The 15,230-nt window shown below is 40.7% G+C and overlaps 1 protein-coding gene across 6 annotated transcripts in view; it reads left to right on the top strand.

The window, feature by feature from the left end:
- SH3GL3 (SH3 domain containing GRB2 like 3, endophilin A3) overlaps positions 1-15,230 on the top strand; it is a 116,968-nt gene that overhangs the window by 20,340 nt on the left and 81,398 nt on the right. Inside the window, exons 1-3 of one of the 6 annotated variants that reach the window (XR_014473499.1) lie at positions 8,885-12,787; positions 13,033-13,137; positions 13,214-13,724. The exons of 1 other annotated variant lie outside the window; for it this stretch is intronic. The gene's annotated coding sequence lies outside the window, so the exon portion shown is untranslated. Of the gene's footprint in view, positions 1-6,754; positions 13,725-15,230 lie in introns of those variants that run through there. 4 more of the 6 variants (XR_014473500.1, XR_014473498.1, XR_014473497.1 and 1 more) reach the window with 4 other exon arrangements.

Here is a 15,230-nt window from a genome sequence, read left to right on the forward strand (position 1 = left end):
AATATCGGGAGGTTGATCTTTTCAAAGTCCTCGATTTTTTGTTTATAAGCAGCCGTTTCTTTATTGGATTGGTCAATAACCAGCAATATATGGTCCATAGCACATTTATTGGATATAGAGATTTTGTGCCAAGTGGATCTCTATATCCAATAAATGTGCTATGGACCATATATTGCTGGTTATTGACCAATCCAATAAAGAAACGGCTGCTTATAAACAAAAAATCGAGGACTTTGAAAAGATCAACCTCCCGATATTATCCTCTGATGAGGAAATTGATTGGATTGGTAAACTCAATAACCAATTGGCCATTTATAGAAAGGAGTTAATCAACTTTAAAAAAGAAAAATTTACAAAGGTTGAAAGAGACTATGAGACTCACCAAGTATATGGCTGGCTATTTGGCCCTCAACAACAAAATAACAAGAAAAAACCTTTTTTCAGGCGATCTAAAAATTTCAAGAGTAACCTGGATACTGACAGATCAGCTGAAGCAAACAGCACCGCCAGTGACACAGAACCTACTACTTCCAGAGGTCGCGGTCGGGGGATCCCTTTAGGGGTAACTACCCGCCGCCAAATCGTTACCACAGGAGACGTACCAGAAGGGGCAAGCAAAATCAGCGCCAAAGGACGTGGAGGAAGGAAAGCAGCCAAGAAAGGGAACTGTTTTTTAATTTATCTACCCATGAATTGACAGAAGCTGAAAAATCAGTCCTGTCTAAGGGCTTATCGTTCATACCTACGAACCATCTTAATGAGCTAAATTGGTTGGCTGAGAAACACCAACTCCACCGTAAACTCAAGTTAAAAGAATATTTTTCATTTAGACCTCCTTCCACACCTACTACTTTGGACGAACTCCCTAAAAAACTACAGCAATTCAAACCAAAGTCCGCGTTTGATCCTCTTTCGAACTGTCCTAGCATTAAGACATTCATGAGACTAATGGATCGGGACACTAGCCCTATTATCAAGAACACGGACAGATCTATGAATAATCTTAACCCACAGGAGCAAGAAGCCCTGAAGAATTTGTCTGCCAATGAGCGGATAATAATCCGCCCGGCAGATAAAGGGGGCGCGATAGTCCTCCAAGATATTGATAAATATCGCGCAGAAATTTATCGGCAACTGGCCGAACCGGGGGTATATTGCAAATTGCCTCGAGACCCCACTGATATTTTTTCTGTCACCCTTAAGGGCATTGTGAGCAATGCGTTGAATTCAGAGTTGATTAAAGAAGATTTACATGATGTATTATTACCTAAATACCCCATAACTCCCCTGTTGTACACCCTCCCCAAAATCCATAAAGGATTAGATCCCCCACCTGGTAGACCGATTATTTCGGCACGGGGATCACTCCTGCAACCCAGTGCAGTGTACTTGGATTCCATCTTGCAGCCCCTTATTCAAAAACATGACCATTTTTTGTTGGATACATCCACTTTGCTCAAGAAATTGAGTAATTTGGGTATGATTACTCCTGATGTATGGCTTGTCACGGCTGACGTGACAAGCCTTTACACGGTAATCCCGCATGAAGCAGGCCTACAGGCGGTCAAACGCCTGTTACTTAAACAACCTAATAGAGATCATGGCCTTGTAGATTTTTGGATTAATTTACTTGAAGTTATTCTAACTAAAAATTTCTTTTTATTTGATGGTCAATATTTCTTGCAATCTAAGGGGTGTGCTATGGGGTCTTCGGTGGCTCCGACATATGCGAACATCTATATGTTTGATATAGAGGATGATCTCTTTTTTTCTGACCCATTTATTTCATCCAGGATTTTATTTTTTACCCGCTATATAGATGACCTCCTATTTTTTTGGAGGGGAGCCACCGATGACCTCATAGCACTCTTTGATAGAAACAACTGTTCTGACAGCCCGGTGAAGTTTACCTATAAGATGAGCCAGTCCCAAATCGAATTTCTCGATGTTGCAATTGCAGTTAAAGATTCAAAATTAGTTACATCAGTATTTGTTAAAGATACAGACCGCAACACATTTTTGCACTGGCGTAGCTGTCATCCGACTAAGCTTAAAAAAAGGCTTGCCTTACTCACAAATGTTGAGAATCCATCGAATTAATAGCGACACTCACTCGGCGGCCAAGCAAATGGATGAACTCATACATAAGTTCACCATCAGAGGCTATAAGTTAGACTCTCTTCTGGCTACTAAGAACCGAGTTCTTCAGTTGGATAGACTGCAGTTGTTGGAACCTAAATCCCAAAAAGTTACAGGTGAAACCATACCGTGGGTTATGCAATTTAATTCTTCATCTGGGGGGATCACAGGGGTATCCAAAAAGCACTGGAATATTGTACAGACGGATGAGTCGCTTGGGTTGAGCGATACGAGGCTCATGCCCTGCTACTCAAATTCCAGAAACCTTCGCAGTATTTTGGTCAAATCTGATATTACTGGTAGAGGTAGTGAAGCACCTAAACATTTTTTGCAAAACAAAAAACCCGGCTGTTTTAAATGCCCCTGTACCACTTGTAAATTTTTAGTGACAGGAGATGTATTTTTTCACCCTAGATTATGGACTAAATTTAACATCAGACATCACCTGACATGCGAAAGTACACACGTGGTATACCTTATTGGTTGCCCGTGCGGACTTGCGTATGTCGGCAAAACTAGCCGCAAATTTAAGGAACGTATGGGGACCCATCGTTCCTCAATTAAAATTGCTCTCGCTTCCAAAACCAGTGATCAGCCGGTAGCAAGACATTTCTTGCTAGCTGGCCACAACTTAACCTGTCTAAAGTATCGCATGATCGATCATGTGCCCCCGCTCAAACGAGGGGGGGACAGAAATGCTCTTTTGCTTCGTAGAGAAGCATTCTGGATCCACAAGTTGGATACCATTATGCCCCGAGGCCTAAATGACATGATGCCATTATCATGTCTACTTGCTAGATAATTCGAAATTAGTATTAAATTGTGACTTGGTTTGCTTTACTAGCTTATGCCCATTTTTTGTTCTCCCGCAGCTGTATTGATTAATTTTTCATATTTATTAACATGTCGCTTATGTCGACTATCTTGACTTAACATGCACTTTTTAGCTATGTTTGCACAGTGTACGAGTAGATATATAACCATGTATCTTTTGAACTGATTAAGTACATTATAGTATTAATATGTTTGTTATTCATTTTGTCCTTTGTATGCTTTTTTTAAATTTCACAGACCCCGTCACCTTGGCAACCAGACGCTAGGAGGATCTCGACGTGATTGGGTCACTGATGTGCGCCAGCGTGGGTGCAGGGCGCTGACACAGTGACGTCATCGGGATGCCGTGCAGCGTGGATGGACGCCAAGGCGGCGCTATGTGCACAGGGTGGGGATATAAGGTAAGATTATTGCATTTGTAAATTGTAATCTGAGGAAATTCCACTAGGAATGAAACGTTATTACTGATCCCAGACTTCGTGTGATTTCTTGCTACGAGTGCCGCACATTGTGTATGATATATATATATATATATATATATATATATATATATATATATATATATATATATATATATATATATATATATATATATATATATATATATATATATATATATATATATATATATATATATATATAATGTTAGGTTGTAGACCGCACTCTCACTGTGGAAGAAATACGTCAGCGGTGGGGTGTCCTGTGAAGGGGTGCAGAGTGTACTCCGAACTCCAATTTATAGAAAGTGGTTTCTCTAAAGCAGAGACACAGGCACTCGCCACTTTATCCAAAAATAACTCAGATTTTTGGTAAAAAAACAGATAAAGTTTATTATTCATATGAGCCAGCAGGTCAAAGAGGTTATACACATCACCAAACTCCGACGTTTCGGTCCTTCAAAATGGACCTTTATCAAGGAGCCTAATAGAGCACAGAAAACAATGTGAACAGCAAACAGAAGCTTCTACATGTTTAAGTACTCAGAGGGAATGCAACATAGTACAGACATATGCAAGTAAACTTACGTTTTCAGGTGAGATATAAGGTACAGCAAAGCCATAGGAGCTGCATGCAAACCAGCATGGAGCAGTGGTGGTAAACACAGAGAGGTGCTGGCTTGGTTTAAATAGCCCCATAACGGAAATGAATAGCGCTGTATGCCGCCGGAGACCCTAGGTGACGTCACTTCCGGTGTGACGTTACCAGGAAGGGAGTTGGACCAGTGAAACGCAAAATGGCGGATGTGGCACTTCCGCCGGTTGGAACGCATCGCTATGCATGCGTTCCAACTAGTCTCAAGGGTAGCGCTCAAGCCTGCGATGCGTATAGCGCATCGCAGGTGAGGCTATATGAGTGCGCATGTGAGGCGCTATGGTCAAGCACCCGGCGCCAGTAAGTGCGTGAGGTGGAGTATTGGCGGGCGGAGCGCAGTAATGACGTCAGGAGCCCTATTGGAACGCACCACCCGGAAGTGTGCGTTCCAGGGCATGGTGTCATAGAACTGGGACGGCAGTGTCAAATTTGCCATGTTGGAACGCAACATGTTGTAGTGTGCGTTCCAGGGCAAAGCGCCAGCGGGCGCAAAGTGGGTCAATGAGGAACACTATGGTAAATACGTCAAAGCCCATTTGAAACGTAACCTGATTGGGTATGCGTTTCAGGGCATAGCGCAGTAAGCGCATCGGTTGGCATGTAGGTCATTGGGGGAGGTCAATGCCTCAATAGGTATTCAAATAAAGCAATAATATTCCGTTCTGGTTGGGAAAATAAATAAACCAAAAACCAGTATGTAAACTAAGTGACTGATAGCGTTAAGTGTTAAGACAGAGGGCAATAAATACCACTGTGCAATTCTAGCAATTTAGGCAATTTAAGCACCGATTTAGTGAATTGAGGCAACTGTGGTCAGAGTATAGGTAAGATTATATAAAGTAGGTGAACCCAGATGTGGGGTCTGGAGAATGACTTGTAACAGCACCTACTAGTACAGAAGATAAGCAGCAGAGCAAATAGAAAAAAGAGACAATAGAAAAAAGAGACAAAAGAGAAGAGAAGAGGGAGCAAGAACCTGAATTTGTGACAGTACAGTTTATGCATTTATTTCAAAAAGATATTCAGAGGATTGTTTTCATTAAGGCCCCTCGGGGCCAATGTCCCAAGTTCAAAAATCCATCGGCTTTCTTTCTTTTTCAATATGAGTCCACGGTCACCACCTCGCGGAGGAGGAGGTACCCAGTCAATTAGCCGACATCGTAGGCTGGCAATCTGATGTCCCGCAGATAGGAAGTGCCTTGGGATCGGTAGGTCTGTTTTGCCAGTTTCCAAAGCTGACCGGATCGAGTTCCTACTTTATATAATCTTACCTATACTCTGACCACAGTTGCCTCAATTCACTAAATCGGTGCTTAAATTGCCTAAATTGCTAGAATTGCACAGTGGTATTTATTGCCCTCTGTCTGAACACTTAACGCTATCAGTCACTTAGTTTACATACTGGTTTTTGGTTTATTTATTTTCCCCACCAGAACGGAATATTATTGCTTTATTTGAATACCTATTGAGGCATTGACCTCCCCCAATGACCTACATGCCAACCGATGCGCTTACTGCGCTATGCCCTGAAACGCATACCCAATCAGGTTACGTTTCAAATGGGCTTTGACGTATTTACCATAGTGTTCCTCATTGACCCACTTTGCGCCCGCTGGCGCTTTGCCCTGGAACGCACACTACAACATGTTGCGTTCCAACATGGCAAATTTGACACTGCCGTCCCAGTTCTATGACACCATGCCCTGGAACGCACACTTCCGGGTGGTGCGTTCCAATAGGGCTCCTGACGTCATTACTGCGCTCCGCCCGCCAATACTCCACCTCACGCACTTACTGGCGCCGGGTGCTTGACCATAGCGCCTCACATGCGCACTCATATAGCCTCACCTGCGATGCGCTATACGCATCGCAGGCTTGAGCGCTACCCTTGAGACTAGTTGGAACGCATGCATAGCGATGCGTTCCAACCGGCGGAAGTGCCACATCCGCCATTTTGCGTTTCACTGGTCCAACTCCCTTCCTGGTAACGTCACACCGGAAGTGACGTCACCTAGGGTCTCCGGCGGCATACAGCGCTATTCATTTCCGTTATGGGGCTATTTAAACCAAGCCAGCACCTCTCTGTGTTTACCACCACTGCTCCATGCTGGTTTGCATGCAGCTCCTATGGCTTTGCTGTACCTTATATCTCACCTGAAAACGTAAGTTTACTTGCATATGTCTGTACTATGTTGCATTCCCTCTGAGTACTTAAACATGTAGAAGCTTCTGTTTGCTGTTCACATTGTTTTCTGTGCTCTATTAGGCTCCTTGATAAAGGTCCATTTTGAAGGACCGAAACGTCGGAGTTTGGTGATGTGTATAACCTCTTTGACCTGCTGGCTCATATGAATAATAAACTTTATCTGTTTTTTTACCAAAAATCTGAGTTATTTTTGGATAAAGTGGCGAGTGCCTGTGTCTCTGCTTTAGAGAAACCACTTTCTCTATATTAGAGAAGTTATATATGATCATTGGCATATTTTACAAGCTGATGACACCATGAGTAAATTCTGCGACAAGTTTCCGATGTTTTGTTACAAGAAGAGTAATAATGTCAAAAACCTTGTTGCTAAATCTGATCTGTTACCCATCAAGAAAGTTGGGTGGCTTAGCCCGGTGAATGGTAGCTTCAGATGTACTAAATGCGTCAATTGTCAACATATGATAACCTCACCTGTCTTTACAGAACCTAAGACATCCAGGACTTATCCTATACATTTCCATCTGGACTGTGACAGTCGATTTGTGGTTTACGCTATAATTTGTCCATGTAAAATGATTTATATCGGCAAGACTATCAGGACTGCCAAAGAAAGAATTGGTATGCATCGGTCATCTATAAAGAAAGCTATGAGTTCCATCGATAACAGTACTCCACCAGTCGCAAAGCATTTTCATAATTTTGGACATACTCTAAAGGACTTCCGTTTTCAACCTCTGGATCACATACCCCCGTTGAGGAGGGGGGGGGACCGTGGCAATTTGTTACTTCGGAGAGAGTGCTATTGGATTAATCTGCTTGGTTGCACTTCACCCAATGGACTGAATGAAGAACAATCATTACATTGTTTTCTTTGATAAAAATCTACATTTTTATGATTATTCACATGATGGTGTCCTCTGATACCTTTTGGTGCTAGATTTGGATTATATTTTGTGTGTATTTATTTTTGTTTCATTATTATTTTCATTCATGACTTTTAGTGCAAATCTTGATCTAACCCGCAGCTCTGTCCAAATTGTCCATTTATACTGTGCTCGTTGACGAGAGGTTAAACAGGCTTCCAAGCCTGCCAAGCTTCTCATGTGGACAGCACATATTCTTTGCACCGCTGGTGATTGCAGCGTTACCCGGCTCTTAGTTGGGGACGCCTGCATTTCATCAGCGTGATGCATTTACAGCTTAGCGAGACCCGTTTCCATGACGACTGACGCCGAGGCTGGTTTCCACCCAGCCCGACGACGTGGTTGTGACGTCGGTGTCTCTTGCTGTATGTTAGGAGGTTGCCACAGAGACGACGCTGTGTACGGCGAAAGCCGGAAACAACGTCATGTCAGTTCCTGGCCGCACCTCCAAGTTGTTTGACGCGTTGCCTGGACACGAGTAGCTGCCGGGGATCAGTGACAGATGATTGCACAGGTGTCAGGTATTTTACTAATGATACACGCTACATATATCCGGTCTCCTAGAAGGGTCACTTATGCTCCTGAGGACGGTGATAACACACCGAAACGGCCGTCGGGCATCAGTGACTCTCTAGGTGGACCACCATGCTGTACTTGCCATGCTGTCATTTGGATTTGGTAATTTGTATATGGACTAATTTTTTTGATACGCTGGTGTGTCCACCTTTATGATTAAACACAGCCTTTTGGCTTTTTTTCTATCCTTTGCTATTTTCATTTTGTTATGCTGGCCTCTAATTATCCATTACAACACATTTATGTGGCTTCAGCATTTCCCTGGATGATGTGAATGTAGTGTGCTAACTGCCATTGAAGACATCTAACATTATTATGCAGATTGCACCTCGCTTTTTAAAGAGACTTTTTTAAAGAGACAGGTTCTCTTTTTGATATTTTTCATAATTTTTTTTCGTTATTTGTTTTTCTTTGGTGGCATCAATTGATTCTGAGGATTACAATTATGGATGATACCAATGCATTGCCTGATGCTTTGACTGGAATCAAAAGATTCGATAGTAAGGATGAAGCCAGAATTCTATTTACCAACACAGAGTCGCTAGCATTTGATGTGGATACTGCTACAGAGGTTTATGCTGATCTTCTAAAGCTGAAGAAGAGGAAGGTGGAATTGACCTTACATGGTCTTACACTTTCACAATATTTCAAGGACAAAATGATTCCTCGCGGCTTTAGAATACGAAACCAGCCCACAATAGGGAGAACCAATAGCAACTTCTGTAAACAATGGTGCCAAATCCTTAATGATTGTTCATTCCAGTTGATTCTTTTAGTCATTGAACAGGTTAATGCTGATTTGGAAATATTAGATCAGGAAATTGTTACATGTGAAAATTTGGGTTTGGAACTTTTACAAAATGAACCGACAGGTGACATGACAGTTAAGCTTGAAGAATCCATTACTGCCTTCCGCACTGATTTATTAGCTTTTAAAAAAAGCAAGTACAAGGTGGTCAAGGATGATTACAGGGACATGCGGGTGTATGGTTGGGTGTTGGGTAATGATAATCCCAAACCCAATTGGAGAGAGAACTTTAGGACGAGACGTAGACGGACAGGACGCCAGGATAGGGATTTTACGGATGTAGACACACATACTTCTGCCAGTGACTCAGACTCAGGGAAACGGGTTTTTCCAAAGGGCAGCGTCACCCGGTCCAAGTACAAGGGCCAAGGAGGAGAACTACTAGGAGGGGAGGAGTTAAGCTTAGGAAAAAGACAGCAAGGACGGAACAAAGGGAAACAGTAGTTTTTAATCTATCTAACTACACTCCCAGCACTGACGAGTTGGAAGTACTTGGTAAAGGTTTATCCTATGTTAGGACCTTTAAACAGAGACCCTTTGATTTCGAAGTCGAATTATATCGATTCCATAGACTATTGAAATTAAAAAACTTTTTTGCTAAAACCCCCCCATCAGATAAATCCATCAATCAATTTAAGTCTAAAAGTACCTTTGAGCCACCCTATTCTAATCCCTCTATTGAGATCTTCATTAATTTAGTTAAAAGGGATACCCTTGAGTATATTAGTCACCAAAAAATCTCATATTCCAATTTATCTAAACAACAAAATCTAGCTCTCCGTAGTCTAGGTGCCAATCAGGAGATAACCATCCGCCCTGCCGATAAGGGGGGCGGGGTGGTTATCTTAAACAGATGTGATTATGTATCAGAAATACAAAGACAGTTATCAGATTCCAGTTGTTATAAATGCTTGACCTACGATCCCACGTATAACTATAAAAAAGAGATAGATTCTATAATCTCCTTGGGCTTAGGCAACAACTGGTTGGATGAGACCACTGCGTATTTTTTGACTCAAACCCATCCCCGCATCCCCATCCTGTATATATTACCTAAAATTCACAAGACCTTAACCAAACCTCCTGGCCGACCTATAGTCTCATCATGTGGTTCCATTTGCCAACCGTTGTCCCAATACATTGATTTTTGGCTTCAGCCAGTGGTCCAGAATACCGCGTATTATTTACGCGATACTACGGATTTCTTATTAAAATTAAAAAATTTGAAAAATATACCATCTAATGCCATGTTAGTGACATTGGACGTATCCAGCCTTTACACTAATATTATACATAAGGAAGGATTAGATGCTGTTAGGGCCTTGATCACCGCCAGTCCACACTATGGGGGTCCCAATATCAATTTTTTACTTTTACTCATGGAAATTGTGTTGACCAAAAATTATTTTTTATTTGAAAATAAATTTTTTTTACAGCTGCAGGGCACGGCTATGGGGTCGAACATGGCCCCAGCCTATGCCAATCTGTATATGCACATGTATGAGAACCAACACATTATGTCACATGATCAATTTTCACCTTTTGTGTTTTTTTATGTGAGATATATTGATGACCTCTTCATGGTGTGGACTGGTGGTGAGGATCGCCTGACGTCCTTTGTGGATTACTTAAACTCGTTGGAGACTACTATACGTTTCACTATGGCTTATAGCGACCGGTACATTAGCTTTCTTGACGTTGGCGTGACCTTGACAGGTGGTAAATTGTCGACTCAGGTTTATAGAAAACCGACAGATAAAAATACTTTATTAATGGCAGATAGCTTTCATCCAATGCCATTAAAAAGGGGTTTGCCACTGTCACAACTCCTTAGGGTGAGACGGATTACATCAGACGACAGTACACTAGCCGCAGCTCTTGATGAGATGGGTGACAGGTTTATTAACAGGGGTTACCCTGAACATGAAATACAGGATGCTATTGCTCATTGTAAAAACTTGTCACAGGATGAATCTCTGGTGTCTACCACTAAAAGCAATATTAATGATAGACTTACCTTTGTAAGCACTTATTCCATAGCCTCTAAAAAGATTAGAGAAGTTATATATGATCATTGGCATATTTTACAAGCTGATGACACCATGAGTAAATTCTGCGACAAGTTTCCGATGTTTTGTTACAAGAAGAGTAATAATGTCAAAAACCTTGTTGCTAAATCTGATCTGTTACCCATCAAGAAAGTTGGGTGGCTTAGCCCGGTGAATGGTAGCTTCAGATGTACTAAATGCGTCAATTGTCAACATATGATAACCTCACCTGTCTTTACAGAACCTAAGACATCCAGGACTTATCCTATACATTTCCATCTGGACTGTGACAGTCGATTTGTGGTTTACGCTATAATTTGTCCATGTAAAATGATTTATATCGGCAAGACTATCAGGACTGCCAAAGAAAGAATTGGTATGCATCGGTCATCTATAAAGAAAGCTATGAGTTCCATCGATAACAGTACTCCACCAGTCGCAAAGCATTTTCATAATTTTGGACATACTCTAAAGGACTTCCGTTTTCAACCTCTGGATCACATACCCCCGTTGAGGAGGGGGGGGGACCGTGGCAATTTGTTACTTCGGAGAGAGTGCTATTGGATTAATCTGCTTGGTTGCACTTCACCCAATGGACTGAATGAAGAACAATCATTACATTGTTTTCTTTGATAAAAATCTACATTTTTATGATTATTCACATGATGGTGTCCTCTGATACCTTTTGGTGCTAGATTTGGATTATATTTTGTGTGTATTTATTTTTGTTTCATTATTATTTTCATTCATGACTTTTAGTGCAAATCTTGATCTAACCCGCAGCTCTGTCCAAATTGTCCATTTATACTGTGCTCGTTGACGAGAGGTTAAACAGGCTTCCAAGCCTGCCAAGCTTCTCATGTGGACAGCACATATTCTTTGCACCGCTGGTGATTGCAGCGTTACCCGGCTCTTAGTTGGGGACGCCTGCATTTCATCAGCGTGATGCATTTACAGCTTAGCGAGACCCGTTTCCATGACGACTGACGCCGAGGCTGGTTTCCACCCAGCCCGACGACGTGGTTGTGACGTCGGTGTCTCTTGCTGTATGTTAGGAGGTTGCCACAGAGACGACGCTGTGTACGGCGAAAGCCGGAAACAACGTCATGTCAGTTCCTGGCCGCACCTCCAAGTTGTTTGACGCGTTGCCTGGACACGAGTAGCTGCCGGGGATCAGTGACAGATGATTGCACAGGTGTCAGGTATTTTACTAATGATACACGCTACATATATCCGGTCTCCTAGAAGGGTCACTTATGCTCCTGAGGACGGTGATAACACACCGAAACGGCCGTCGGGCATCAGTGACTCTCTAGGTGGACCACCATGCTGTACTTGCCATGCTGTCATTTGGATTTGGTAATTTGTATATGGACTAATTTTTTTGATACGCTGGTGTGTCCACCTTTATGATTAAACACAGCCTTTTGGCTTTTTTTCTATCCTTTGCTATTTTCATTTTGTTATGCTGGCCTCTAATTATCCATTATATATATATATATATATGGATGGCAGTTGTGGGTTGGCGCCCTTTTTTTTAGACCTTTAGTGATTGGGTCTATATAGTTTAACAAATTCCAAATGAAAAAGTAATTAATAATAATATTTATTTCACAAATAATAATAATCTGTTTGTAGAGACACTAGAAATAATAAAGATGGAATATGAATTATAGTACTTTGAGTAAAACTAAATCAACAGTAATTAAGCCCATACAGGAAGTGATGTCATGACAAGGCCCTATATATACCTGGGCCAGCAGATAGGGCTTCTCATTCCCACTGAACCTTTCCACTGGCACACACCTCAGAAAGGGTAAGTCATTCTAACCTAGGATATTGATTGAATGTGCTGAACTTTGCATCTGTTACAATATGCTCTTAAGGAACAATGGCCCTGACAATACTTATATATGGCTATAAAGGTTTTTGGAGAATAATACTTATATGTGGCTATAAAGTTGTTTTTTAATAATGAGTGAAAGTGCAATAATCTCTAAACTTTAAAGATAACATTGTACGCTGAATTTAACCGATATATTTAACCTATGTTAAACATTCTAAAATCACATATGTATATACTTTTTACCAGACAGTGAAAACCACACTCTGAATTATATACAACTGTATACTGATTGTACCTGTCTTCGATCATATATTGGTATGTATGCCAATTATTTTTCTATTATGTGAAAATAAGAGATACAGTATTCTTTTAGTTTGTAACAGTTATAGACAAACTACACCGGGACGGAAGTAACCCTAATATTGAGACTAGTCCAGTTTTTGGGGAGGCCATTAATCATGAACTTTGAACCTGTTTAAGGACTATAATTGAAGCTAATGTATATATTCAAATAAGAAGTTAAACACTGCCGGTTAATGAATAAATATTCCATTCAATAGGTCCAGGTCGGCCTCATAATGAGAGGGTCCACCTGTCAATAAGAAGCTTAATCCAAGCAGTCCAAGAACGGCATATTGAGTGTGCTTACTCCTGATTCCACATAGGTGGGTATACCTAGGCGATGTGATATATAATATAGACTTTACATTTATGGCCCTAATCAGATATTTACTTGTGTAGGTTATCATTACCTACACAACAGAACCATCTGTACTATTGGATCAGTTTTTTTTTTTTAATAATAAACTATCGGGAATAATACCTTGGAAACCCACAACCACCAAGGTAAATAATCGATTATAAAGTAAAATCCAACCCTAGAGAATACTGCATGCCCCTATTATTCTAATTTGTCTATATGCCCACAGCTATTCGTTCATGTGCATGCAGACTTATAAAGTTCATTATACCGATTGAACCATTGAGGAAAAAAAGGTCTTAAAGCTACAGTGTAAGTGTTGTGACAATTAATCAGAATTAAATAATGTGATTACCCTAATCAAAAGGACCACTACCTTTAAACAACCCCCCTTGGAACCATCGAATTTAGAGTCAACTTTCCCACAGCAATATCCTAAAATGATATATTATCTCCACCAGGTACCTCTGAATTTCTAAGGACCTAGTTCATAACATCTGATAAGTCATACTCAACCTATGAAAGCTGTGGAAATTATGTCAATGCTTTTCGGTATGTCATCTAAATTACCCGATTCATCTTCAACCCTATGGAAACCTGTTATTTCTTTCTTTCACCTGTTCTTCCATATTCTTGTGTAAAAGAATTCTTTTGACTCATCAATGGATGTATTCTTATAACTTAGAAAATGAAGCGTAAACCAAAAATTGTATAAGAGTAAAGTCCTTTTATTTATATTGTCATAAATGTATGTAACATTATGTATTTTTTAAACAAAGAATGTTTGTATTTTTATGTTTATAGCGAACCCCTGATGAAGTCCCATGTTGGGACGAAACGCGTTGGGATCGTATATTCGCTATTGTGAAATATATTACTGAACGTTTTATGGTCTGAAATAATCACCACCGAAGTGTGGAACAAGAGACTTTTTAATAAATACTTATAAATTCTGGACTTTACTTTTTTTTTGGAATTTGTTAAACTATATAGACCCAATCACTAAAGGTCTAAAAAAAAAGGGCGCCAACCCACAACTGCCATCCATATTCCCTTTTGTCCCCATCCAACAGGGGTCCTTGTAGGTAAGGCAGCCCAATTGAATCAGCTACTAGGTTGGAGGCGCGAAACAAGAGTCTGTTCTCCATATATATATATATATATATATATATATATATATATATATATATATATATATATATATATATATATACACACCTCCTTGGCATACTCCGTTCTTTGAAGGCTGAACGTATATGTGCTTGTGGGCTCCAAGTAATGACTGGCCAATTCTATTGCTTTCTGTTGTTTGGCAGCTTTACAGATCTTCTTTACAGTCTTCTCAGCACCAAGCTAGCCCCAGCTTTATGTACATAGACAGATGAAGCAAGCGTGTTAAGAGCACTAGGTCATTTCGGCACATATACAGATGGAGCCTTCTCCAACTAGCCTTCTCTGGAGAGCCATGGCTCACCAAGGTTTATTATCATCTATTGTTCTCAGCTGCAATACAATACATAGAACAATACAGTTGGGGATTAGCAGAGGATTAATCTGACAGCTCTGGCTCACTTAATCCTATTTAAGGACTAAATGAGGATGGCTCTATATGTAGCACTACATGTATCAAAAAAAGAGTTATTAAGTAAACTCTTTCCTTTGTCCCTCTGTATGGTATCAACATAGAGCTGATGTATTATGTAATTTGTGCATTAACAAGATTTAAAAACAAAAAAACATGACATTAATTTGAAAAAGCTACCAAAGTACAAGCATTATGGCAGGAGCGCCTTAAGGTGGCATTGGGTCGGTAAGTATGCAATGTACCTAGTCATAAAATCGGATACTGTGACCTCACAGTGTGTAACCTCTGCATCTTTCAGTAGCATTGCTGCCTGCATAGAGCCATAATCCTCTATGGCCATAGAGAGAAAAATGTGTTTCTGATGCCAGGCCCAGTATCATGTGCAAGTTGCTGGATGGTACACTGCCACTCTCTGAGCTCGGGAAAGCTATGTTTTTCAATGTTATTCGTCCATGTTTTTTACCTTGTACTTC

This window comes from Crinia signifera, chromosome 4, assembly GCF_055691185.1.
Source record: "Crinia signifera chromosome 4, ASM5569118v1, whole genome shotgun sequence".
Lineage (NCBI taxonomy): Eukaryota > Metazoa > Chordata > Amphibia > Anura > Myobatrachidae > Crinia > Crinia signifera.